Source organism: Trachypithecus francoisi, unplaced genomic scaffold (genome assembly GCF_009764315.1).
Source record: "Trachypithecus francoisi isolate TF-2019V2 unplaced genomic scaffold, Tfra_2.0 Lachesis_group18, whole genome shotgun sequence".
Classification (NCBI taxonomy): domain Eukaryota; kingdom Metazoa; phylum Chordata; class Mammalia; order Primates; family Cercopithecidae; genus Trachypithecus; species Trachypithecus francoisi.
In genome coordinates this window covers 19,791,403-19,815,324 of record NW_022681463.1, presented here as the reverse complement: position 1 = coordinate 19,815,324, position 23,922 = coordinate 19,791,403, and the positions used below count along the sequence as shown (strand labels likewise).

The window sequence follows — 23,922 nt, the reverse complement described above, 5'->3', positions numbered from 1 at the left end:
GCTCTAACATACTAGGAGCATCTCTGGGCCTAGATAAAGAGGAAAGGGAGAGGAAAGTTTAACAACATAAGAAGTAAATGAGATTCAAACATGAAAATCATCCATGAAAATCATCTGTGAAAAGTGTATGAAAATCCAAAGTGCAAAGAAAGAGTTGCTCATACAATCACAACTTTCTGTTTTTCTTTACAATGTTTAGGTAATATAGTGTGTATGTGTGCATGTGCCCATGCACACGTGTGCATGTTTGTGTTCACTCAGATGAACATGTGTATGCATGTACTCTAGTGAGTGCTTTCACATGCATGATAATAGACCCCACCATATTAACCCCAACCCTAAACCTAATCAGAACTAATACCAGATTAATTTTTCTGGATTATTAATAAAGCCTCTCGGTCTATGTAGATTGATTTTGTGCAAAATTTCCATATTAAAATAGGTTTCTTTTTCATGTACGTATACATTTGATATGATTTAAGACATTCTGCATAGAGATCTCAAATATTTATTTTAAAATTTATTTCTAGTTCTTCACTATTTTTAGATGGAAAAAAGTTCCCGTTTATTTATTTATTTAGAGACGGAGTTTCACTCTTGTTGCCCAGGCTGGAGTGCAATGGCGCAATCTTGGCACACTGCAACCTCTGCCTCCTGGGGTCAAGTGATCCTCCTGCCTCAGCCTCCCAAGTAGCTGGGACTACAGGCACGTACCACCACGCCCAGCTAATTTTTGTATTTTTAGTAGAGATGAGATTCCACCATGTTGGTCAGACTGATCTCAAACTCCTGACCTCAGGTGATCCACCTACCTCGGCCTCCCAAAGTGCTGGGATTACCGGCGTGAGCTACAGCGCCCTGCCAAGTTCATGTTTTAAATTGTTTGGATGCGGCCGGGCGTGGTGGCTCACACCTGTAATCCCAGCACATTGATAGGCTGAGGCGGGCGCATTACGAGGTCAGGAGACCGAGACCATCCTCGCCAACATAGTGAACCCCGTCTCTACTAAAAATACTAAAATTAGCTGGGCGTAGTGGCACGCGCCTGTAGTCCCAGCTAGTTAGGAGGCTGAGGCAGGAGAATCGTTTAAACCTGGGAGGCGGAGATTGCAGTGAGCTGAGATCGCACCACTGCACTCCAGCCTGGGTGACAGAGCGAGACTCCGTCTCAAAAAAAAAAAAAAAAAAAAAAATGGTTGGATGCATCTACACTGAAATTCAATGAATTTGTATGTATTGACTTTGGATCTAGCAAACTTGCTAAACTCTAATATTAATACTAATAATTTATCAGTAGATTCTCTTGGATTTTCTATACCTACAATCATATATAATTTGTGAGTTTCAATAATTTCATTTCTTCCCTCCCGATTCTTTTACCATGTTTCTTTTTCTTGCCTACAACACTGGCTAGGCCACAGTACAATTTGAAAAGAAGTGACAATAGTAGGCATCCTTGTTTTGTTCCTGATTTCAAAAGAAGAATTTCAATGTTTTATCAGTAAGTATAAGGTTTGCTTTGGGGATGCGTATCTATCTTTCATCAGATTCATAGAGTTCCTCTCTATTCCTTCTTTAATAAGATTTTTATAAATCATGAGTGGGAGTCAAATTTTATTCAATGCTTTTTTGTCATCTATTGGGATGGTCATACTATTTCTCTCTTTTAATCTGTTACTGTGATGAATTCATTGGTTGATTTTCTAATATTAAACTAAACTTTGCAATGTCAAATAAACCCAGCCTGGTATCGCAGTGAGGCGAGATTGCCACTGTACTCCAGCCTGGGCAACAGAACAAGACTCTGCCTCAAAACAACAAAAAAAAGATTGATGTTATTTCTTCTTTAAATATGTGGTAGTTCTTACCAGTAAACCCATCTGGACCTAGAGGTTTTGTTTTGTTTTGTTTTAATGGAAAAGATTTAAATTGCCTCTCTCAGTTATGAATTGTTAGAGGACTATTTCATTTTTCTATTTCTTCTTGTGTTCGTTTTGGTATATTGTTAATTTGGGGAAGAAATTTGTCCATTTTTTTCTGAATTTTTTAATTTATTGTCCTTAAGTAATTCATGAATCTTGTTTCTTTCTTTAATGACTGCAGGATCTATACTGATACCTCCTTTTTCTTTCATGATACCATTTGTTTGTGCTGCTTCTTTTCTTTTTCTTTTTTTACTCAGTCTCACCAGAAGTTTATCAGTCAATGTCTTCAAAGAGACAATTTTTAGCTTTCTTGATGTTCTCTGTTTCCTGTTTCATGAAGGCTTGCTTTACTATTTCTTTGGTTTTAATTTGCTATTCTTTTTCTATTTATTTGAGATCATGCTTGGGTGATGAATTCTTATTCTTCTCTTTTAAAATATACGTTTTATGGTTATAAATTTCCTCTAAATACTGCTTCACTTGCATTCCACGAGTTTTAATGTCTTGTATTTTTATTATCATGCAGCATAAAATTTATTCTAAATTTTATAATTTCTTTTTTGACAACTGATTTTTATAACTATTTTCAAATGGGTAAGATTTTTCTATTACATTTTTCTCATAAATGTCTAACTTGATTTTATTGCAGTCAGAAAACATACTCTGATTCTAACTCATTGAAATTTATTGAGATTTGTTTTTGTGACCTAGCATACAAAGTAAATGTTCCATGGGTGCTTAATTAAAACTGTGATTCTTGGGTGAAGTGTAGCCATCCGGAAGGTAAAGTTTGCTGGTAGTGTTTCTCAAGCCTTATATATCCTTACTGATTTTTTAGATTGTACACTAAAGCCCCCCATTACGGTTGTAGATTTTTCTATCTCCTCTAGTACTTAGGTCAATTTCACCTTATTTTTTTGAGGCAATTTTGTTAAGTATATACTAATTTAGAATTTTTATATATTACTAATGAATTGAGTTTTTAAAAATCATTATAAACGACTCTCTTTAACTGTGTGATGATGTTTTTTGCTCTAAGTAGTTTGTCTAATATTAATAGACATCAGTCTTATTTTAGGTAGCATTCACATTATACATCTTTTTCATTTTTTATCTATCAACTTTTCTGTATCTTCATGTTTTTGTTTTGTCTCCTGGGTTTTGTTTTTTATTTTTTATCCAGCCTGAAAATCTTTGACTTTAGTTCTTTGCCCTTAGGAACATTTAGTTCATTGACATCTAATATATTTATGACAATAATTTGTATTTAAGTTTACTATGTTTTCACTCTCTTTTTGTCCCATACATTTTATACTCCTTTTTCACTCCTTTCTTTCCTTCTTTTGTATTTATTTGCTTATTAGTCTATCTTTTTTGCTGTTAATTTAGAATTTATACTCTTTTACTAGTCTCTTAGTTGTTCCCCTAGAGTACAACTGACTTATCGATTCTAATGCTAAATGGTACTATCACTCTCATGGTGAACCAAAATAAATCTCAGAAAACTTTGATTTCATTTATTCTCAGCTTGACCTACATGTAATTCTTGTAAATGTTAATTCTATATGTATTTTAAATCACATAAGGAATTGTTACTGTTGTTTAATGTTATTATTGTCCGTTTAAGTTTACTCACACATTTGCTATTTTCATTGTCCTTCCTGCATCTTCAACTTTACTTGTGGGATTATTTTCTTTTACCTGAAAATATCAGGTAAATATTTGTCATTTATTTCCTTTGATGTGGATCTACTGATAGCCAATTATCTCAACGTTCATTTGTCTGCAAATATTTTTTATTTTATATACATTCTTCTTTTTTAGAGATAAGGTCTCACTATGTGGCCCAGACTGTTTTCAGCCTCATGGCCTTAAGTGATTCTCCTGCCTCAGCCTCCTGAGTAGCTGAGATTATAGGAGTAAGCCACCAATGCCCGGCTTATTTACATTTTTGAAAGATATGTTACTGCATCATTTCTCGATTTTGGCGCACTTTATTTTTTTGGCCAGATAACTGTTGTTGGGGCTGTCTTGTGCATTGTAGGACATTTAGCAGTTTCCTTGACCTCTACACATGAGATGACAGCATCACTTCCGTTCTCAGTTGTGTTAACTAACAATATCTCCTGGGGAACAAAATTACCTTGGTTGGGAACAACTGGTCTACCGAATATAGAATTCTAATTTCATTTAACATGTTTAAGATATAATTTCATTGTCCTCTGGCTTTCACTATATATCCAACTTTTGGTCTTAGGTACTTTGACTGGCTTTTTTTTTGTTTGTTTGTTTGAGATGGAGTCTCGCTCTGCTTTGACTGGCTTTTAACATTTTTATCTTTGATTTTGATATTCTGTTTTGTCACAATGATAGCTATAGTTGTGAATTTTTCTTTATTTGGTTTGGAATTTGTTGGGCTTCTTGAGTCTATGAATGAGGCCTTTCATAAGTTTTGAAAAGCAGTCATTAACTCTGTTTTTCTATTTAATTATTTTGAGATCTACGTCACATAAAATTTACCACTTTAAAGTGTATTAGTCAGTGGCATTTAGTATATTCCTATGTTGTGCAACCAACATCATGGAATTGTGTAATATGTGGTCTTTGCGTCCGGGTTCTTTCAATTAATATAATGCTTTCAAAGTTCATTCATGTTGTAGCATGTAATTTCATTCCCTTTTCGGTTAAATTATATTCCATTGTATGGAAATACCACATTTCGTTTATCCATTTATCAGTTTATAGAAATTGAGCTTATTTCCACCTTTGGACTATTGTGAATAATGCTGCTAAGAACGTTCATATACAATTTTTTGTGTGAACATGCATTTTCAATTACCTTGCATGTATACCAATAAGATAATAATTGCTGAGTCATATAGTAATTCTAGGTTTAACTTTTTGAGAACCTGCCAGACTCTTTTCCACAGTGGCTGCATCATTTTACATTTTCACCGGCAATATATGAGGGTTCTAATTTCTCCACATTCTCCCCAACATTTGCTATTTTGTACTCTTTTATTTTTTATTTTATTTATTTATTTGTTTTTTATTTTGAGACAGAGTTTCACTCTTGTTGCCTAGGCTGGAGTGCAATGGTGAGATCTCGGTTCAATGCAATCTCCACCTCCCAGGTTCAAGCAATTCTCCTGCCTCAGCCTCCTGAGTAGCTGGGATTACAGGCATATGCCCCAATGCCCTGCTAATTTTGTATTTTTAGTAGAGATGGGATTTCTCCATGTTGCTCAGGCTGGTCTTGAACTCCTGACCTCAGGTGATCGCCTGCCTTGGCCTCCCAAAGTGCTGGGATTATAGGCATGAGCCGCCACTCCTGGCCTATTTTGTACTCTTTTAAATTAAAGCCATCTTAGTGTGTTTGAAATGGTAACTCATTATTATTTTGATTTGCCTTTTCCTAATGACTAATGATGTTGAACATCTTTTCATATGTTTTTTGGCTATTTATGTATCTTCTTTGGAGAAATGTCTATTCAAGTCCTTTTTCCATTACTAAATTGGGTTATTTGGTTTTTTATTATTGAGCTGTAAGAGTTCTTGATATATTCTGGACACTAGATCCTTATCATATTTGCAAATATCTTTTTCCCATTCTGTAGGTTGTCTACTAACCCCAAATGAGATATAAGTGAGCAACAAATAACTCTTCATTGTTTTTTGTTTTGTTTTTGTGAGACAGAGTCTTTATCTATCGCCCAGGCTGGAGTACAGTGGCGTAATCTTGGCTCACTGCAACCTCCACCTCCTGGTTCAAGCTATTCTCATGCCTTAGCCTCCAGAGTAGCTGGGATTACAGGCATGCCCCACCACGCCCAGCTAGTTTTTGTATTTTTAGTAGAGACCAGGTTTCACCATATTGGCCAAGCTGGCCTTGAACTCCTGGCCTCAAGTGATCCGCCCCACCTCATCCTCTCAGAGTGCTGGGATTACAGGGATGAGCCACCATGCCCATCCCAACTCTCACTGTTGGAAGCCACTGAGATTCTTGGGCTGTTATTGATTGCAGAATAACCTTATTAAAATTGACTCAGCAACTTGCATCTAGCTTTGTGCACCTGCACTTTCCCATGCAGTGAGGATTTCTCCTCACTGATTCTGGGTCTATAAATCCTCTTATTAGGATGTTGGATCTCCTGGATCATTCCTCTATATTCCTTGTCTTTCTCTTCTATTTTCTAAGTCTCAATGTTTTCGCACTTCTTTCTGTAAGATATTGTTAACTTTGTCTTCTAAACCTTCCACTGTGTTTTTATTTCTACTATGATTTTTTTAATTTCCAAGAGAGTGTTTGTGTGCCTCCTCTGAATGTTCTTTAGCTGTTCTTATCTCATAGATGCAATATTTTCTTTTATTTCTGTGAAAATATTAATTATAATTGTTAGATTTTTTTTTCTCCCCACCTAAGTTTTTCTCCATGTTAGTTGTTACAAGTTACTTTGTTCGTTCATTTGACTTCTCTGTTGGAGATTTCTTCAACTGTTTGCCAGTCAGTTCTTCAGCATGGGCATTGAAGAATTCATTAGAAGCTCTGAGATTGTAGGTGGACTTGTCCACTGAGGCTCACAGTGGATGTCTGTAGTGAGCCATTTTACTAGGGAAACTTCAAAGTCAGTACCTTTAAGTTGTTCCTGATGAACCTGTCCATTCTCTAGAGATGGATCTTTCAGTCAGTCTCTTGTATACAGAGTTTAGGCCAGGCTGCCAATGTTTTGTGTTTTGAGAACCAAATGTAGAAAAATGGCAAGAAGGGACCAGCCTAGACAACATGGTGAAACTCCATCTCTACTAAAAATACAAAAATTAGCCGGGCTTGATGGTAGGCACCTGGAATCCCAGCTATTCAGGAGGCTGAGTTAGCAGAATCACTTGAACCGAGAGGTGGAAGTTGCAGTGAACCAATATTGTGTCATTGCACTCCAATCTGGGCAACAAGAGTGAAACTCCATTTCAAATAAATGAATAAATAAAAATGTTGAGAAGGAAAGGAGAGCTGTCTTTAGCATTTAGTGTAAAATTTTCAGTTAATCACACTGTTTTAATAATGAAACTCCCTTCTTCATTTGGAACAGGTGTTCCCCAGTTCAACAACCAAAATTTCATCCACCCCAGAGAGTATACTTCCAGCTTTCTGTTCAGGTGAGGAGGGAGGATTTGCTCCCATTGAGCAGAGCTGAGTAGGAAATATGAGTGTCAAACTTCTTCTAAATGGACTTTCAACAAATCCTCCTGTTTTAGACCCATGTTTGCCACCTTCTTCTAAAGCTTCCGGGGTCTGCTAATTGTGGCAGTTCTGCAATAAAATTTGGGTTGTTTCTTGGTTTTCCTTATTGCCAATTTAGGATCAGACCTCTCAGTTCTGTTAGGCAGCTTACCATCCATGAATGTTATTTTCAGCTTTCATAAAAGAAACGTTATGTTCTTGTTTGCCTCCTTTTTATTCTTGGTGGTTTTAAGCAATAATTTTTAAGAAATCCATTTACTGTCTTTTTAATAGAATTCCATGAGGAAACAAATACAAATGTGTGTGTCTCCTGTCCTTAACCAGAAGTCCACCTTCTTCTCTCTTTAAAATTCTCATATAGAAAAAACAAAAACAGGCCAGGAACGGTGGCTCACGCCTGTAATCCCAGCACTTTGGGAGACTGAGGCAAGTGGATCACCTGAGGTCAGGAGTTCAAGACCAGCCTGGGAAACATGATGAACTTCATGTCTACAAAAAAATACAAAAATTAGCCAGGCATGATGGTGAGTGCCTGTAATCCCAGCTACTCAGGAGGCTGAGGCGGGAGAATCACTTGAACCCGGGAGCTGGAGGTTGCAGTGAGCTGAGATCACACCATTGCACTCCAGCCTGGGCAACAGAGCGAGACTCCATCTCGAAAACAACAACAACAACAACAAAAATAAAATTAAAGAAACAAAATTAAAAAAAGTCTGTGGCCAGTATATATCATCTTATAGTGAAATATCATTCTATGCATCCAAAGGCAGAGTGTGTCAGCTATAGCCATCCATTCTAACAGGAGTGTGACATTTGTAGAGGAAAGTTTTTTGCTATTTGACTGCTATCATGGAATTGGATGTATGCTGAACTATTGACCTGTAAGATTGGTGGCAACCTGGAGACTTCCTGATTCTAGGATCTGGGCTGTGATCTGACAGCATGTTTTCTGGCTACCACAAGTAGTTGTTTCCATGCTTTGTTCAACTCTTTTTCCTTTCCCTGTGTGACTGACTGTATCTGTCTCTATAATGCCACCATATGCAAGCTGATATGGTTTGGCTGTGTCCTCACCCAATTCTCTTCTTGAATTGTAGCTCCCATAATTCCCATGTGTTGTGAGAGGGACCCTGTAGGAGATAATTGAATCATAGGGTGGTTTCCCCCATACTGTTCTTGTGGTAGTGAATAAGTCTCATGAGATTTGATGGTTTTATAAGGGGTTTCCCCTTTCACTTGGTTCTCATTCTGTCTTGCCTACCACCATGTATGATGTGCCTTTTGCCTTCCACCATGAATGTGAGGCCTCCCCAGCCATGTGGAACTGAGAATCCATTAAACCTCTTTTTCTTTATAAATTACCCAGTCTCGGGTATGTCTTTATCAGCAGTGTGAAAACGGACTAATACACAAGTGAATCATACATTTTGGTGTCAGATATTTCTTGCTTTTTCCATATAGTATAGCAAAGAAGGACATCAGCTAGAGGAAGCAAAGAACTGGATGGATGATCCAACCATCTGCCAAAAGATAAATTCAAATAAGGTATCAGTAACAAGTAAGATCAAACAGAAATAAACCAGATGATTCCTTCTCCTGAAAGACTGATAGCCATATTGAGTAAAGCTAAGGAAAGGGAGAATGTCATGTATGGAGCTCATGGCAGCAGAAACAAGTACAGACACCACGGCAAAGCCACTGAAGGAGATCTGACTGCATTAATGAGCCATTTTATTAAATGGGTAGTTAGCAAGAAAAAAAAGTTTATTCAATAAGTCGGCAACACCAGGTTAAAGAGAGGTTAAGTAGGTCATTAAGACACCCCAGTCACTAATATTTAGAGCTTGAACACAGTATGAATTGGTTGTCTCTAGAGTTAAAAAAGGTGCCAAGACACATAACTGAGTGATGGTCAATCAAGGGTGTTTTGTTTCTTTCTGAAACAAAGCTGGGAACAATGTTTTCGTTGTTGTTGTTGCTGTTGTTGTTGTTTTGTTTTAATGTAGAACTGGTTGGGTCAGTAAGATATTACTGCCCACATCTAGTATTTTTTCTAAGATTTTTGTCTTACTATCATATGGAGGCATGCTGTTACCTATAAATTTACCTATACATTTCTAAATGTAAAAGAAATCCTCAAAATAATCAGAAGAAAATTCAACAGATACTATTGAGATCTCTTTTTGCTCTGTTGATCAATGTATTTCTTTAGTCAGTAAGTTAGTGGTGCTTCCTTTTCCTTTGGCAGTGTTTCCTCAGATCTTCTGGAATACTTCTACTTAGGAGTAAGATTTCTAACGAATTAAAGTGAATAAACACGTTTCTTTCAAAAGAATGTACTGTGTTACATAGAAAACAGGGCATGAAAGGAATTGTTAAGAACCATTAGCCTTATTAATATGTTATTTTTTTGTGCTGTCAAGGGCATTGGGAACTTCAGTCCTTTGCAGTAGAATTCTAAGCTTCTAGGTAAGCCTGCCTCTAGACTGGAATAATTTAGTCACCTGACTTTCCTGTAACTCTTACTATTTTTGGCTTCATGAGGTAGTATTCATGCAGAAGTGGTCCTTTTCTACTCCCCAAAAGTCTTTTGTAGGACACTGATCATCTCTTTTCTTTCCCTACTCCTCTGCATGAAGTGTGCAAAACTCTCTGGTCATATCCAGGATTTTAATACAAACAAGTAGGTTACAGTTAATATTCCAATTTTGCTTTTTTTCCCAAATAATTTAGGGTCTAACGTTGTTATTTCTTGGGTTATCAGGAGATAGCTCTCCCTTGAAACTAGCTTATTAGATGTGAACAGTTGATACTGCTTTTTAACAATTCTGGTGAGGAAAACATTGTAAATTATCCTAGAGTCAAATGCGATCTAATTATTATAGAAGGTCATTTTTACTACTTAAAACATTGAGTTGATTATATTTAAATCAAAAAAGGTATTAAAGGTGAATAAATGTCACATATTAAAACCTCAAGCCACATGCATATAAAGCTTTTTAGTGCCCACAAACACCAACCAGAAAGTGTGTGATTAGGTTCCCATTTTCATGCACCTGTATTTGTTTCCTCTTGATTCACCTAACCCCTTTGTCAGGGGGGAAATGGGGAGAGGGAGCAGCTTCAAAAAGTTTCTACAATGCACCATGAGTTATTTAAATCCATCTCACAGAATCCATTTCCCATGCACTGAAAGCCCTGCGACATTTCCAGAACTGCTGTTTACTTTGGGATGGAGAGATGTTAAAATTCTTTGTGTTTAAACCACAACATTTATGAGTGGCATGAGACAAAGACTCATGGCAGGTTGTAAGTGGTTGGGCAATCCCTGCCGGAAGGAAACAGGCTATTGAATTACTGGACTCAAGAGCAGGCAAATCCATCTGGGTTGGCAAGCCCAGGGAAGGCTGCCAAGAAGGACTTAGAACCAGTCTTCGTCCTTCCCTGCCTGAGTATACTCATCAAAAGGACCCTGTGTGTCTATCTTCATTAGGGCAAAGAGCTCAAATCCCAAATTTCATAAAGGAGAATGCTAATGCTATGGTCACAAGCTTTTACACAAAGTAAAATACCTGCTACATAGACATTCAAGGAAAACATCTTGTGTTTGTCAACTACCTTGTGCTTATATTTTTTATTTTATCCATATGTTTTCCTAAAGTATGGCCCTGAAATTCACTGATCTTTATAATACCTTATTATAATAGGAACAGTCTAAGAATTATTTTCTTTCTTTACAATTAAAAAATAAAAGATGAAATTAACTTACCTAAGTTTATATACTGAGTTCCTTCCTAGAAACATCTCTAGCCCTTCAATCGTATTAGACTCCAATGAGAAGAAACTGATTTTTTTTTTTTTTTTTTTTTGGAAACGGAGTCTCACTCTGTCACCCAAGCTGGAGTGCAGTGGTGCAATCTTGGCTCACTCAGCTTCCCGGGTTCAAGCGATTCTTCTGCCTCAGTCTCCCAAGTAGCTGGGACTACAGGCATGTGCCGCCACATCTGGATTATTTTTTGTATTTTTAGTAAAGATGGGGTTTCACCATGTTAGCCAGGATGGTCTCGATCTCCCGACCTCATGATCTGCCCACCTCAGCCTCCCAAAGTGCTGAGATTACAGGTGTGAGCCACCACACCCAGCTGATCATCTTCTTAAATAACAAAATATGGTAAACTTTAGGATATAATGGCAGTAACATAATTTTTTATTTTGCATTTTTAAGGCCGACTTAATTTTCAAGTAAGGATTCCAATGCATTTGATTAGCAAGATGAAAGTTATATTGCTGAAAGAGAAAGAAATTGATTCATATTTTAAAGAAGTCATAGAGAATCAATTTTTCTAGTAGGCAGTCAAGTCATTATATCCTCATTATTCAATTCTTATCCAGATCACAGGATGACAGGATGTAAAATTTAAATTAAAAGAAGGAAATTTTGGATGTTGATTGCTCAGTATTTCCTTTTTTGTTGTTGTTGCGATGGAGTCTCACTCTGTCACCCAGGCTGGAGTGCAGTGGCGCGATCTTGGCTCACTGCATCGTCCACCTCCTGGGTTCAAGCGATTCTCCTGCCTCAGCCTCTCAAGTAACTGAGACTACAGGCACCCACCACCATGCCTGGCTAATTTTTTTTTTTTTTGTATTTTTAGTAGAGACGGGGTTTCACTATGTTGGCCAGGCTGCTCTCGAACTCCTGACCTCGTGATCCACCCATCTCAGCCTCCAAAGTGCTGGGATTACAGGCATGAGCCACCGCGCCCAGCTAGTATTTATGTTTTTAAAAAGATAGAGGAATAGATCTGCGCTTACACATGCATTTGATTTTCCACAAAGGCACCAAAACAATCCAACAGGAATTTAAACAAATGGTGCTAAAGTAGCCAGAGAGCCATATGGAAAAATGAATCTAACCCCTGATTCATACCAAACAAACAATAGTTAGAGGTGGATCACAGGTCACATAAAAAACAGCTAAAATCAAAGGGTTTTAAATGAAAATACAGGAGAATATCATCATGACTTGGGGGTAGGCAAAGGTTTCATAAGATAGGTCATAAAAGGCCAGGCGCAGTGGCTCACGCCTGTAATCCCAGCACTTTGGGAGGCCAAGATGGGCGGATCACAAGGTCAGGAGATCAAGACCAGCCTGGCCAACACAGAGAAACCCCGTCTCTATTAAAAATACAAAAAATTAGCCAGGCGTGGTGGCGGGTGCCTGTAGTCCCAGCTACTTGGGAGGCTGAGGCAGGAGAATTGCTTGAACTCAGGAGGCAGGAGGCGGAGCTTGCAGTGAGCTGAGATCGCGCCACTGCACTCCAGCCTGGGGAAAAAAGCGAGACTCCATCTCAAAAAAAAAAAAAGATAGGTCATAAAAAAGCAATGACCATAAGAGAAAACAATTTTTATATATTAGACTTCATCAACATTTAAAACTTCTGCTCATCAAAAGATGCCTTTGAGAAAATAGGCAAGCCACACACTGAGAGAACGCATTCACTAAGAATATATCTGATAAAGGCCTGGTATAGAAAGAGCTCCTACAATAACAAGGAAACAACTCAATAGAAAAGGAGCAAAAAATCTGGACAGGCACTTCACAAAAGAAGGTATTTGAATGGGCAATAAGCACACAAAAAAGTGCTCAACATCATGAAGTTATCAGGGAAATGAAAATTAAAATCACAATAAGATATCATTGAATACCTATAAAAATGGCTAAAATAAGAGACTGATAACATCAAACCTTGGCAAGAATGTACAGTACCTGAAAGTTTCACACATGGTTAGTGGGAATGTAAAAATAGTACACTTTGAAAAATGGTCAGGTTATTTCTTATAAAACTAAACATACACTTACCCTCCCACCCAGTAATTCTGATCCTAGATATTTACCCATGATAACATGTTCACAAAAAAACTTGTACAAGAATGTTCATAGCAGCTTTATTTGCCCAAAACCCAAAACTGGGAATAGCTTACATGTTAATCTGCAGAAAAATGGATAAACAAACTGTGATATCTTCAGATACTGGAACTCGACTCAGAAAAAAAAAAAGACATGAACTACTTATATATGCATCAACATAGATGAGTCTTAAAATATACTGAATGAAAGAAGCCTTATACAAAAGAGTACATGCTATTTGATTCTATCTAGATAAAGTTCTAGAATAGATAAAACTAGTCTACTATGGAAAACATAAGAACAATGAGGGGAGTGGGTTCGACTGGGAAGGAGTATGAGAGAACTTTCTAGAAAGATAATAAGTGTTTGTTTCATTTACACAGATGTATGCCTTTGTCAAAAGTCAGTGAATATACACTTAAGATTTATACATTTCATTTTATGTAATTTTTACATCAAAAGAAAAATTAAATAGCTAGTGATATGCTTGCTGAAGGATTTAGGAGAAATTGTACCAAAGCCTGCAATTTATTTTAAAATATTCCAAAAAAAAAAAAAAAGCAAACAACGATGGATAGAGGGAGGGAGGGGGGAAGAAGAGAGACAGAGAGAGCGAGAGAGCAAAGCAAATGTTTATGGTAGAATGTAGGTGTTGGGTATGATATACGGGGGGGAGGGGGGAAGAAGAGAGACAGCGAGAGAGCAAAGCAAATAAAATGTTTATGGTAGAATGGAGGTGTTGGGTATGATATACGGGGTGTTTACTGTAAAATTCAACATTGCTATATATTTATAAAGTTTTACGAGAAAATGTTGGGGAAAACGAAAGTAGATTTTTAGAAGACAGAACCAGTTTTCAATAATCTTTAGATATAACACTCCCATAATACATGTGACAGAATTATTTTCCAATGGGACTATTTGATAATAAATTACTAATTTTGTTCGATCCATTAAAAAAGTAAATCACGCTGGTATCTTGAGTCTCTTCTAGTATATCTACGGGTATAAGAAGGTGGAGGGGAAAGCCTGTAGGTCAAATAAATTGGGAAGTATTCATTGAGCTTTTACTATCTGCCTACCCTGTGGGATACAGAGACCTCCAAGACTTAGTTAGATCTTACCTGCAGGGGCCACACTCTCACTCGGCAGCCATGAAGAATGAAGCAAAGGTCAAGCCTGCGGGCAATGCAGGGTAAGGATGAGGACCCACGTGCTCAGCAGCACCCTCAAGGCCCCAACCCTGCTTCTCCCCTCCACTCTGATCTTCTCTCTTGCTCCCACCACAGGTCCTTCTACCCAGACTTCTGGCTCTGTCTGCCAGACTTTCCTCCCTGGCACCAGGCTTGAGTATTCTGCCTTATTCACTAAGCCTTGGCCCCCACCCATTTCCTCAGGGACTTGCTCCCTGACCCAGAGCAGAGATCACGTTCTTTGTTATACCATTTCAGAGTACAGTAGTCCTTTATTAGACAGCATTTGATTCAGTTTATAATTACATGGTCACCGAGGGATTGTTTGGGTAATGTGTGTCTCCCCTACTAGATTTTCAGCTCCATGACAAAAAGAACTGTATTTCCTTTTTAATTCTCATTACATCCTCAGCAATTTAGCAGCATCTGCTATGTAGAAGGTTATATATGAAAACACACAGAAAGCATTGGGTGTTTTTTTTTCCTTTAAATAGGAAAGAAAACAAAGAAGAAAACATGGTTATAACCATATGAAGCTACTGCCAGGACAGTATGTTAATAAAATACATTTAAGAAAAGATTTGTTAAAATCAAAAGAGGAAAAATATTTGTAGAATTATAAAATCTTACGTGGGAAGGGATATTGTGGGTCATCTGGTCCACCTAAGCTTAACTGTACTCCTGTCAAATTTATGAATATCTTTAGTAGATATCTTTAATCATTTTACATTTTTAAAAATAACTTTTTATATCAAACTGTTAAAAATTTGAAAAACCAAATCAATTCATCTTCAGAAACTGATGATTATATAAAGCATTTAGTATAATGTATGATTCACAGTGATAGTTATAATAACTACTATTAGTAGGAGTATTACCAGGAAACCTCTAAGTTGTAGTGCATTATTTTGATAGGAACTTGGGTTTTGGATCATTTAAAAAAAGGTGGGGGGGATTAAATTATAACTCTGCCTCTAAATGGCAATACATCTTTGAGCAATTTGCCTAATATCTCCAAACTTCAGGGGTTTGTTTCTCCTGGCATTCGATAAACGGTAGCCAATCATGGTTATAATGTAACAACAGCAGTGAGGATGAATAAGAATCTGTGTTTATTCTCAAAGCGCTCACAGCTCAGCAGGGACGTGGATAGAAATTCCGATTCTGTGCAGTAAATGCAGCAATGGAAGCATGCCACCAAGAATGAGAGAGTGACTCTCAGGCCTGGTCTACTGGGGGAGGAAAGAGTTTTGTTTAAAAAGTAATTAAAAGGAGTTCTCCAGGCTAATTAAGCAAAAAAGACATCCTGGGTGGAAGAACACTGCCATGCGTGCTTGCTATGATCCAGCAGAGTATTCCAAGGTGGGGCGTGGCAGGAGATGGGCTGAAGATCCTGGGATACCTTTTGTGTCATGATGAAATACGCGGATTTCATGCTGCGGGTGGTGAGGAGCCCGTGAAGGGTTTTAAAGTGGTAGAGAAACAATCAGGCTTATCTTTTAGGAAAATCAGCTGGGGAGTCGTTTTAGAAGGAGTGAGCCCTAGGGCAGGAAGACCAGTCAGGCTAGTGGATGGAAGAGGTGAAGAGGGTCTGAACTGGCAAGAGTAGTGTGGGCCTAGAGAGGTGAGAATGACTCATGGCAGTTCAGAAGGAGTGTCAACAAGATTGAGTGATGAGGAGTACAGAGGGAAGAGAGCCATCCAAGATGACTCAGGAAGGCTCATACCTTGCTTGGCAGACTGAGTGGGTAGACAAACAAATATGGTTCATGGTTCAGTGGAGAAAATACAGAAGGGAGCTGTGGGGGAGGTGGGGGTGAGAGGTTTAGTTGTAGACATAATTGAGGTCTCTATACCTGTGAGCCACCCGGAGAAAGGAGAAGATGTCCCATAGGCAGGTCCTGGAAATCAGAAGAACTGATTCTGTGTCAGAGAATCCCATTATGGAGCCACCAGTTGGTTCAGGGAAAGAGTGTGATGTGAAAAGGGATTAGTGCCAAGTAGAGAATGCTGGGGATACCAGCCCATGAGGAGACATGGAGACGAATTGTGGAACAGGCAGAGAAATCTAGGCAAGAATGGGGCTATGGAAGTCAAAAGAAGAAAATATTGCACAAAGAAGGAACTGAGCAACTATGTAAAAGGTACAGAGAAAACAAGATAAAGAATGGGGTCTGTTCACTAAATCAGGTAGCACAAAACCACTTGTCTCTTTTGCCTATGATGTTTCAGTGGAAAAGGAAAGATAGCAAAGATGGTAGTGGATGGAGAAGTAGATGGATGGTGGACAGAGAGACTGTGATACTGTAATAGACAAGTCTATTGAGACGGTCAGTTAAAAAAGAAAAATGAAGAATATGTTTAAAATGTCCCCCATGATATCTTTAAATGCATTTGTGCATTTTCCTAATTTGGAAAAAAAAACCAAAACAGTCCTTAATATCTGCTTCATCCAAGCAGAAAGATCACCTGAGGTCAGGAGTTCAAAACCAACCTAGCCACATGGTGAAATTCTGTCTCTACTAAAAATACAAAAATTAGCTGGGCATGGTGACACACACCTGTAATCCCAGCTACTCGGGAGGCTGAGGCAGGAGAATCACTTGAACCCAGGAAGTGGAGGTTGCAGTAAGCCGAGATCATGCCACTGCACTCCAGCCTGGGCGACAGAGCAAGACTCTGTCTCAAAAAAAGAAAAAAAAAATCACCCACGGGACAATTTATCCTTACCCATACAAAACTTACAGCCTCAAGAGGAAGATGAGCTTGGACCACTGTTTTCTAGAGAAAATTGGTCCTAAAAATCACTACTTTGTAATGATTGGCACAGTTTCCCAACATATCTTGATTAAAAGAAAATGATAGATTCCTAATTTGAGGCCCTTCATAGTGCCATCTTTGCATCACAGTTGCAAAATCTTCACCTTCTAGTTCTGTTAATGCTGGCTTTACACCTGTTCTTTCTCATCCTTTCCCACGGTCCTTACAATACAACTGTTTATTTTTAAACAACTACATGCCTTTTTTAAAAAAGTTCACATTGAAATGTCTTAACAATCGTTATCCGAAAGAGGGCGCAAATTTCTTATGAGATATAGTGCAGTATTTTACAACATGTCTTTGCTGCTAGTGGCATTTAAATTTCACAGCTGCGGTAATTTAATGCAGAAAGACTATTCCTGCGGCATGTGCATGTGAATTCTGTTCTGTGGTGTGTGTGCTAATTAAGAGCCTTTTGCTTCTTCAGAGGAGTTTCAGAGAAGAGCTAAGCCTTGCTGAAGTTAAGAAGTAAGTTGAAGCTAACATTTTTCTATTCTGGGTAGCCAAATCAAATTAAGATAGAATATTTTAAAATTAAACATTAAGTGGGTGGGGAAAAAAAAAACCTCTCTGTTTACAATCTTCTAATTTTAGGATGTATTTCCATTCTACCACAGATTAAAGAATGCCTAATGAAGTGAATATAATTCAGACTTTGTGTGAGGTTGGTTAATAGCTAATCAGTTTCGGCAGGGGGGGTTGTTGGTTTTTTGTTTTGTTGCCAGAGCTGGAAACATTCATAATTCAATGAATGCCCAGTATGCACGGCTCTTCTTGCAAACAGGAGGCAGTATGAATTGCGAACAGAGGGAATCAAGTGGATTCCGGTCTCAGCTATTCCTTTAGCTTGAGTCCCACCATAATTTGTGTACGTTTTCTGATGGGGACGATATGCCAAAGAGGTGCTGAAGTAGAATTGGGTGTCATAAATATGAACTGTGTAAATGGAAGGAAGTGCAAAGAGGAAACCATTTTTGAATGGTAGTAATGTACCACAATTCTCCGTTACTGAACAGAAATTCATTTAACCAAATTCTGCACTTGAAATATATAGATTAGGGCACAACTTCACTCCACAGAAGGGCATTTCCAAATCTGAAGTCCTGTGCTTATTCTTGCTTCTGTAACTGGCTTGGATTCCAAATTCCAGGGTTTTCATCACACCTACCTGCCTGGTAATTTGCTGGGGTGCGGTAGCCATGAACTACCCATGAGTAACAAACATTCACCTGGGTAATTCGGATTGGCCTCCAGACCCTAAAAGTGAAACCAATTATAAGTAGAGAATCCCTGAAACTTTATCTGCCAATTGATTAGCACTGGTGGCTATCAACTAGAACCCAAAACTACATTCTCCAGTGGCAACATACAAACAGCACTAAATGAGGGCAAATGCAGAGCTAAATTCATAGTCCCTTTTTATGTACCAGTCTAAAACGACATTGCCAAGTAGATCTGCAGAAATTTTTGATAGAGAACCAACATGACAACAAGAGCCAAGCATTATTTCCAGCTTTCATTTGATTACAAATCTGTGACCCACTGACATTTTTTTTTTTTTTTTTTTTTGAGACGAAGTCTCTCTCTATTGCCCAGGCTGGAGTACAGTAGCAGAATCTTGTCTCACTGCAACGTCTGCCTCCTGGGTTCAGGCGATTCTCCTGCCTCAGCCTCCAGACTAGCTGGCACTACAGGTGCCCACCACCACGCCCAGCTAGTATTTTTTGTATTTTTAGTTTCACTATATTGGCCAGGCTGCTCTCGAACTCCTGACCTCATGATCCACCCACCTTAGCCTCCCAAAGTGCTGGGATTACAGGCGTGAGCCACTGCATGCAGCCAACAAACTGTTTCTATGAATTTCCAACGAGCATTCATACCTCCTCTCCATATATGATGATAGAGTGATATCAATTGATTCATCATATTGGTTTCCACTTGTCAGTGGCCAAACCTGCCTTCATCATGCACCCCATGCGGCTGCAAGGTCAATGTGTGTGTTCGCTCTGTAATCCTCACACTGCATCTTGGCCAGCTTCCTCCTTTCCTGACCATAAGATCTGATCTCTTCTTCTATAGGGTAGAGTCTGGATCACATTTTGTTTTCTGGATTTCTGAGGCCATGACTCCTCCTCTTCCTCTGCCTGCTTCTATAGCCAACACCATTGTTCTGCTGTACCACCTTATGGCAACAACCCTAACACCTTAGATTCCATTCCTGTAGACTCCACAGAGAAGGCGATTTGTAAGTACCCAAGTTGTTTGATAATGCTGAACTTCGTAACATTTCTTTTTTTTTTTTTTTTTATTTTGAGATGGAGTCTCGCTCTGTTGCTCAGGCTGCAGTGCAATGGCACAATCTCGGCTCACTGCAACCTCCGCTTCCTGGGTTCAAGTGATTCTCCTGCCTCAACCTCCTGAGTAGCTGGGATTACAGGCACCCGCCATCATGCCCGGCTAATTTTTGTATTTTTGTAGAGATGGGGTTTCACCATGTTCGCCAGGCTGGTCTTGAACTCCTGACCTCAGGTGATCCACCCACCTCTGCCTCCCAAAGTGCTGGGATTACAGGCATGAGCCACCGCGCCCAGCTGAACTTTGTTACATTTCTAAAACATTTTATAGCTCTCCAAGAATAGAAACCAGATCAAATGTTTGAGGACAGCAATGTCAAAGTAGAGGGTAGAAAGGAACCAAAGTCACTGGACTCATAAAACAACACAGAAGAAAACATGAGGATGCTGGCATTACAACTGAATTTTGAACCTGTTTTCACCTTTAGTATTTATACTGAGACATGTGGAAATATAATATTGTTTCAATATGCCTTCTCTCAAATGATCACTTTTTAGTTGGTACATGACTAAAAGGTTTGCTGTATTCATTGGAGTAAAATTCGTGTTCTGAATTAATTTGCTTAGAAGATGAATCTGATTTTATGATAAAAATTTTAAAGGAGTCAATTAGAAAAGTGCAGCTAGAAGAAAGTTATTGCATTATTTAAGGGCTTGAATAATATATAAAGGTAAGTTAGTAATAAAAAGCTAACTACGAGATGGCTTTATTTCTTATTGAAACTGCATTTTCTACCTTTCCAGAATATTGTCCTGAGAACCCTTACATATTCCTTTTTTTTTTTTTTAGAAAAACTGTTGACTAAAGAAGGCACTCATTATTTTCAGCTCCCATAGTTATAATTCTCGTTTCCATAGAAATTTGCAGCATCCCATAGAGTACAGTATTTTATTCAGCTTTCAAAAGATCATCTTGACCCTTTAACACATGTTTACTTTTGGCCGGGCAAGGTGGCTCACTCCTGTAATACCAGCACTTTGGGAGGCCAAGGTGGGAGGATCACCTGAAGTCAGGAGTTCAAGACCAGCCTGAGCAACATGGTGAACCCTCTTCTCTGTCAAAAATATAAAAATTAGCCTGGCGGGGTGGCATGCACCTGTAATCTCAGCTGCTTGATGGGGACTGAGGCAGGAGAATCGCTTGAGCCTGGGATGCGGAGCTTTCAGCCTAGGCAGCAGAGCAGAGACAGACTCTGTCTCAAAAAAAAAATGTTTACTTTTAAGAACTGCTCACATTAGTTACAAAAGACCACTTTTTAGTTGTTAATATGCGTTAGATAGCAAATACTTGGCATATATGCATTCTTTGACAATATCAGACAAAAAACTAAACAAAAATTGCATGCTAGCTAGTGGCTCTGACTGGGAAATGAGAAGTAATGTTAATTCTTAACGTTGGCTACGTTTGTCACCTGTAAAATATGATCAAGCCTGTTAGTCTAACTTAATGGCTTGAGTAATTGACAGAGTATAGTTTTATTGGGGGTTGGGGGAAGACATTGCTTTTTTCCACTGACACTGACGATACCAGTTTACTACTATGTGATACTTTTTGCTTAGAACTGGAAGAGATAAGTAGTATTTTTCAAGTTTTGAGGTTTGGGTGTTCGGCTCTTGTGGATGTGTCATGTTTAATAAAGCTTGTTCACAACTACTGGCTTAGGAAGTGGCTTGCAGTTAACAAGAATCTGACTTGGAACACCGGGTGGAATGACCACGTGGCCCAGTGGCCCAGGGCCCACACTGAGAATTCAGCAGCTGTGCATGCTAAATCTGGCTCTGTCATTAACCTGCCGAGGAACCTTCTACAAATGCTTAATTCCAACCATGAAAGTAAACATAGGCACCAATGCCTGAGAATAGTTGTACAGGAAATCAGACCTTGTGCAGAAAATAAATAGAACTCGTCTGCCTTTCCTTTGTAACACTTGTTGGAGGCAGGGAGGAATTCAGAATGACCAGGCTGTAGGTTACTGTTCTTTGCTTCTAATTAAGAGGCAACTATACGCAAGTGAGCATAATTAGGAGAAACTGGGGCAGCTGGGGCAAGTATGGGCCAAACTTAAGCCAACTTTGAGAACTAAAGGGCAAATCTCTGGAGTGGTGAGAAAGATTTCTCCATGGTTCTGTCTCTTGCTAGTTGCATATGTGTACAATGACCCCATCACACTCTGCGTCTGGGCCTTCCTCTCTTTCTAGTTCTTTTCCTTGTCTCCCTGTTCCTTCTTGTTTTTCCTTTGTTTGCACTGTCTGAAGGGGAGGAGGAAACAATATTCTCCCATTGCATTTTTTATTTCCTTCCTCTATCACCAGAGCTAGGCAGAGCTTTTGAGACTCCTTTCGACACGCTCACTTTTTTCCCCACACTCACTTTTTAGATGGGAAAAATGGGCCCAATCACATGTAAATATGAATAGCAAGGTAGTGACAGCTAGAACAGATGGCAGGTCCTTTAAATGCCAGTCCAGTGCTATTTCCATACATTGCACCCAAGTTTAATGATTAAGAACAAACAATAACACTCCCAAGGCTGAGTTGACCTTATGTTTTTCATATGTAAAATTGTATTCTATGTTTGTTACTTCACAACTGTGTTAGTCCATTTTCACATAGCTATAAATATCTGAGACTGGGTAATGTATAAAGATAAGAGGTTTAATTGCTAGATTTTGCAGGCTGTACAGGAACATGATGCTGGCATCTACTTGGCTTCTGGGCAGGCTTCAGGAAACTCACAATAATTGTGGAAGATGAAGTGGAAGCTTGCATGTCACATGGGCACATGGCCAGAGCAAGAGCAAGAGAGTGAGGTGGGAGGTGCTACACACTTTTAAATGACCAGATCTCATGAGAACTCATTCACTATCACAAGAATAGCACCAAGAGGATAGTGCTAAACCATTCATGAGAAATCTACCTCCATGATCCAATCACCTCCCATCAGGCCCTACCTCCAACACTGGGAATTACAATTCTACATGAGATTTGGTGCAGACAGATCCAAACCATATCAGCAACCACAGGAGTTAGGGCAGGTGGAGAATGTGACAGCATTTAAACACTATTATTTCATCTACATGGAATGATGTGATGTAGAGTATGAATGTACATACTTTGAAATTCAATGTGATTTTGAAGTATGTCCACAAGTGTGGTTCATCTTTGGCCCAGTTTGGCCAGAAATAAAATACTGCACTGGAAATATGTATGCTACGTTCACTAAAAAATTTTAAAATGAGAGTTAAAAGTCATAATCATAGTTATGAACATAGAGGCCAAGGCGGGTGAATCACTTGAGGTCAGGAGTTCAAGACCAGCCTGGCCAACATGGTGAAACCCCATCTGTACTAAAAATACAAAAATTAGCTGGGCATAGTAGCACATGCCTATAATCACAGCTACTAGGGGGGCTGAGGCAGGAGAATCTCTTGAACCCAGGAGGCAGAGGTTGCAGTGAGCTGAGATGGTGCCACTGCACTCTAGCCTGGGCAACAGCACTAGACTCTGTCTAAAATAAAAAAAAAAATAATAATAAGTACATGTATTATATTATAAATAACAAATACAAGTTATGGCTATAGCAAAAAAAAAAAAATCATGGTACAAACCCACATTCACATTTGTCCAGCGAGAGGTAAAGCAAACACCAGTATATACGGAAATTTAAAATCCGCCCTTTTAAGCTGGGCATGGCGGCTCATGCCTGTAATCCCAACACTTCGGGAGGCCAAAGCAGGTGGATCACCTGAGGTCAGGAGTTTGAGACCAGCCTGGCCAATGTGTTGAAACCCTGTCTCTACTAAAAATATAAAAATTAGCCAAGGGTGGTGTTGCATGCCTGTAACCCCAGCTACTTGGGAGGTTGAGGCATGAGAATTGCTTGAACCTGGGAGGCAGAGGTAACAGTGAGTCGAAATCGCGCCCTTAAACTTCAGCATGGGTGACAGAGTGAGACTCTGTCTCAAAAAATAAAAAAAATAAATAAAATCCACCCTTTTGAGAAGTCTTCTGCCCTGAGAGTGAGAGTCAGCCAGAGCTTTTCAGGTGCTAAGTAACAAAGAATGGTGCCATTTAAAATAGGTGGAAGTGTGGAGGTACATAACACTTAGAACTTAGCTTGATTTTCCCTAAGCCAATGAAATAAAGAGTCTTGAAAGTCAAAAGTAATTGGCTGTTAGAAAAAAGAGTATAAGAAACTGGTGAGTCTAATCTGTGAGTGAAGTTACCAGACACCTATTCCAGATAGCAAAACAGACTAAAAAAAAATACTGCATTTTCCAAAATTCATAAAATTTCCCAAACTCATAAAATTTATGAATTTAGAAAAATGCAGTATGTTTTTCTATTAGTTTGTTTTTTCTATTAGTTTGTTTATGAATTAGGAAAATTCATAAATTTCATGCCTAAAATTCATATTTAGGAAAATGCAGCATGTTTTTCTATTAGTTCATATTTTCTATTAGCTCATGTTTTTCTATTCATT

The 23,922-nt window shown here is 38.7% G+C and overlaps 1 protein-coding gene and 1 long non-coding RNA gene across 4 annotated transcripts in view; one reads left to right on the top strand and one right to left on the bottom strand.

Annotated features, from left to right (window-relative positions):
- Positions 1 to 14,405, bottom strand: part of LOC117063602 — a 52,447-nt gene extending 38,042 nt beyond the window's left edge. Inside the window, exons 1-2 of the long non-coding RNA XR_004429007.1 lie at positions 14,197 to 14,405; positions 8,589 to 8,684 (exon numbers count right to left, since the gene is read on the bottom strand). This is a non-coding gene — a long non-coding RNA (uncharacterized LOC117063602). The remainder of the gene's footprint in view (positions 1 to 8,588; positions 8,685 to 14,196) is intronic.
- The window catches only part of CLDN10 (claudin 10), a 129,022-nt gene that overhangs the window by 70,756 nt on the left and 34,344 nt on the right, over positions 1 to 23,922 (top strand). The gene's annotated exons all lie outside the window — the stretch shown is intronic.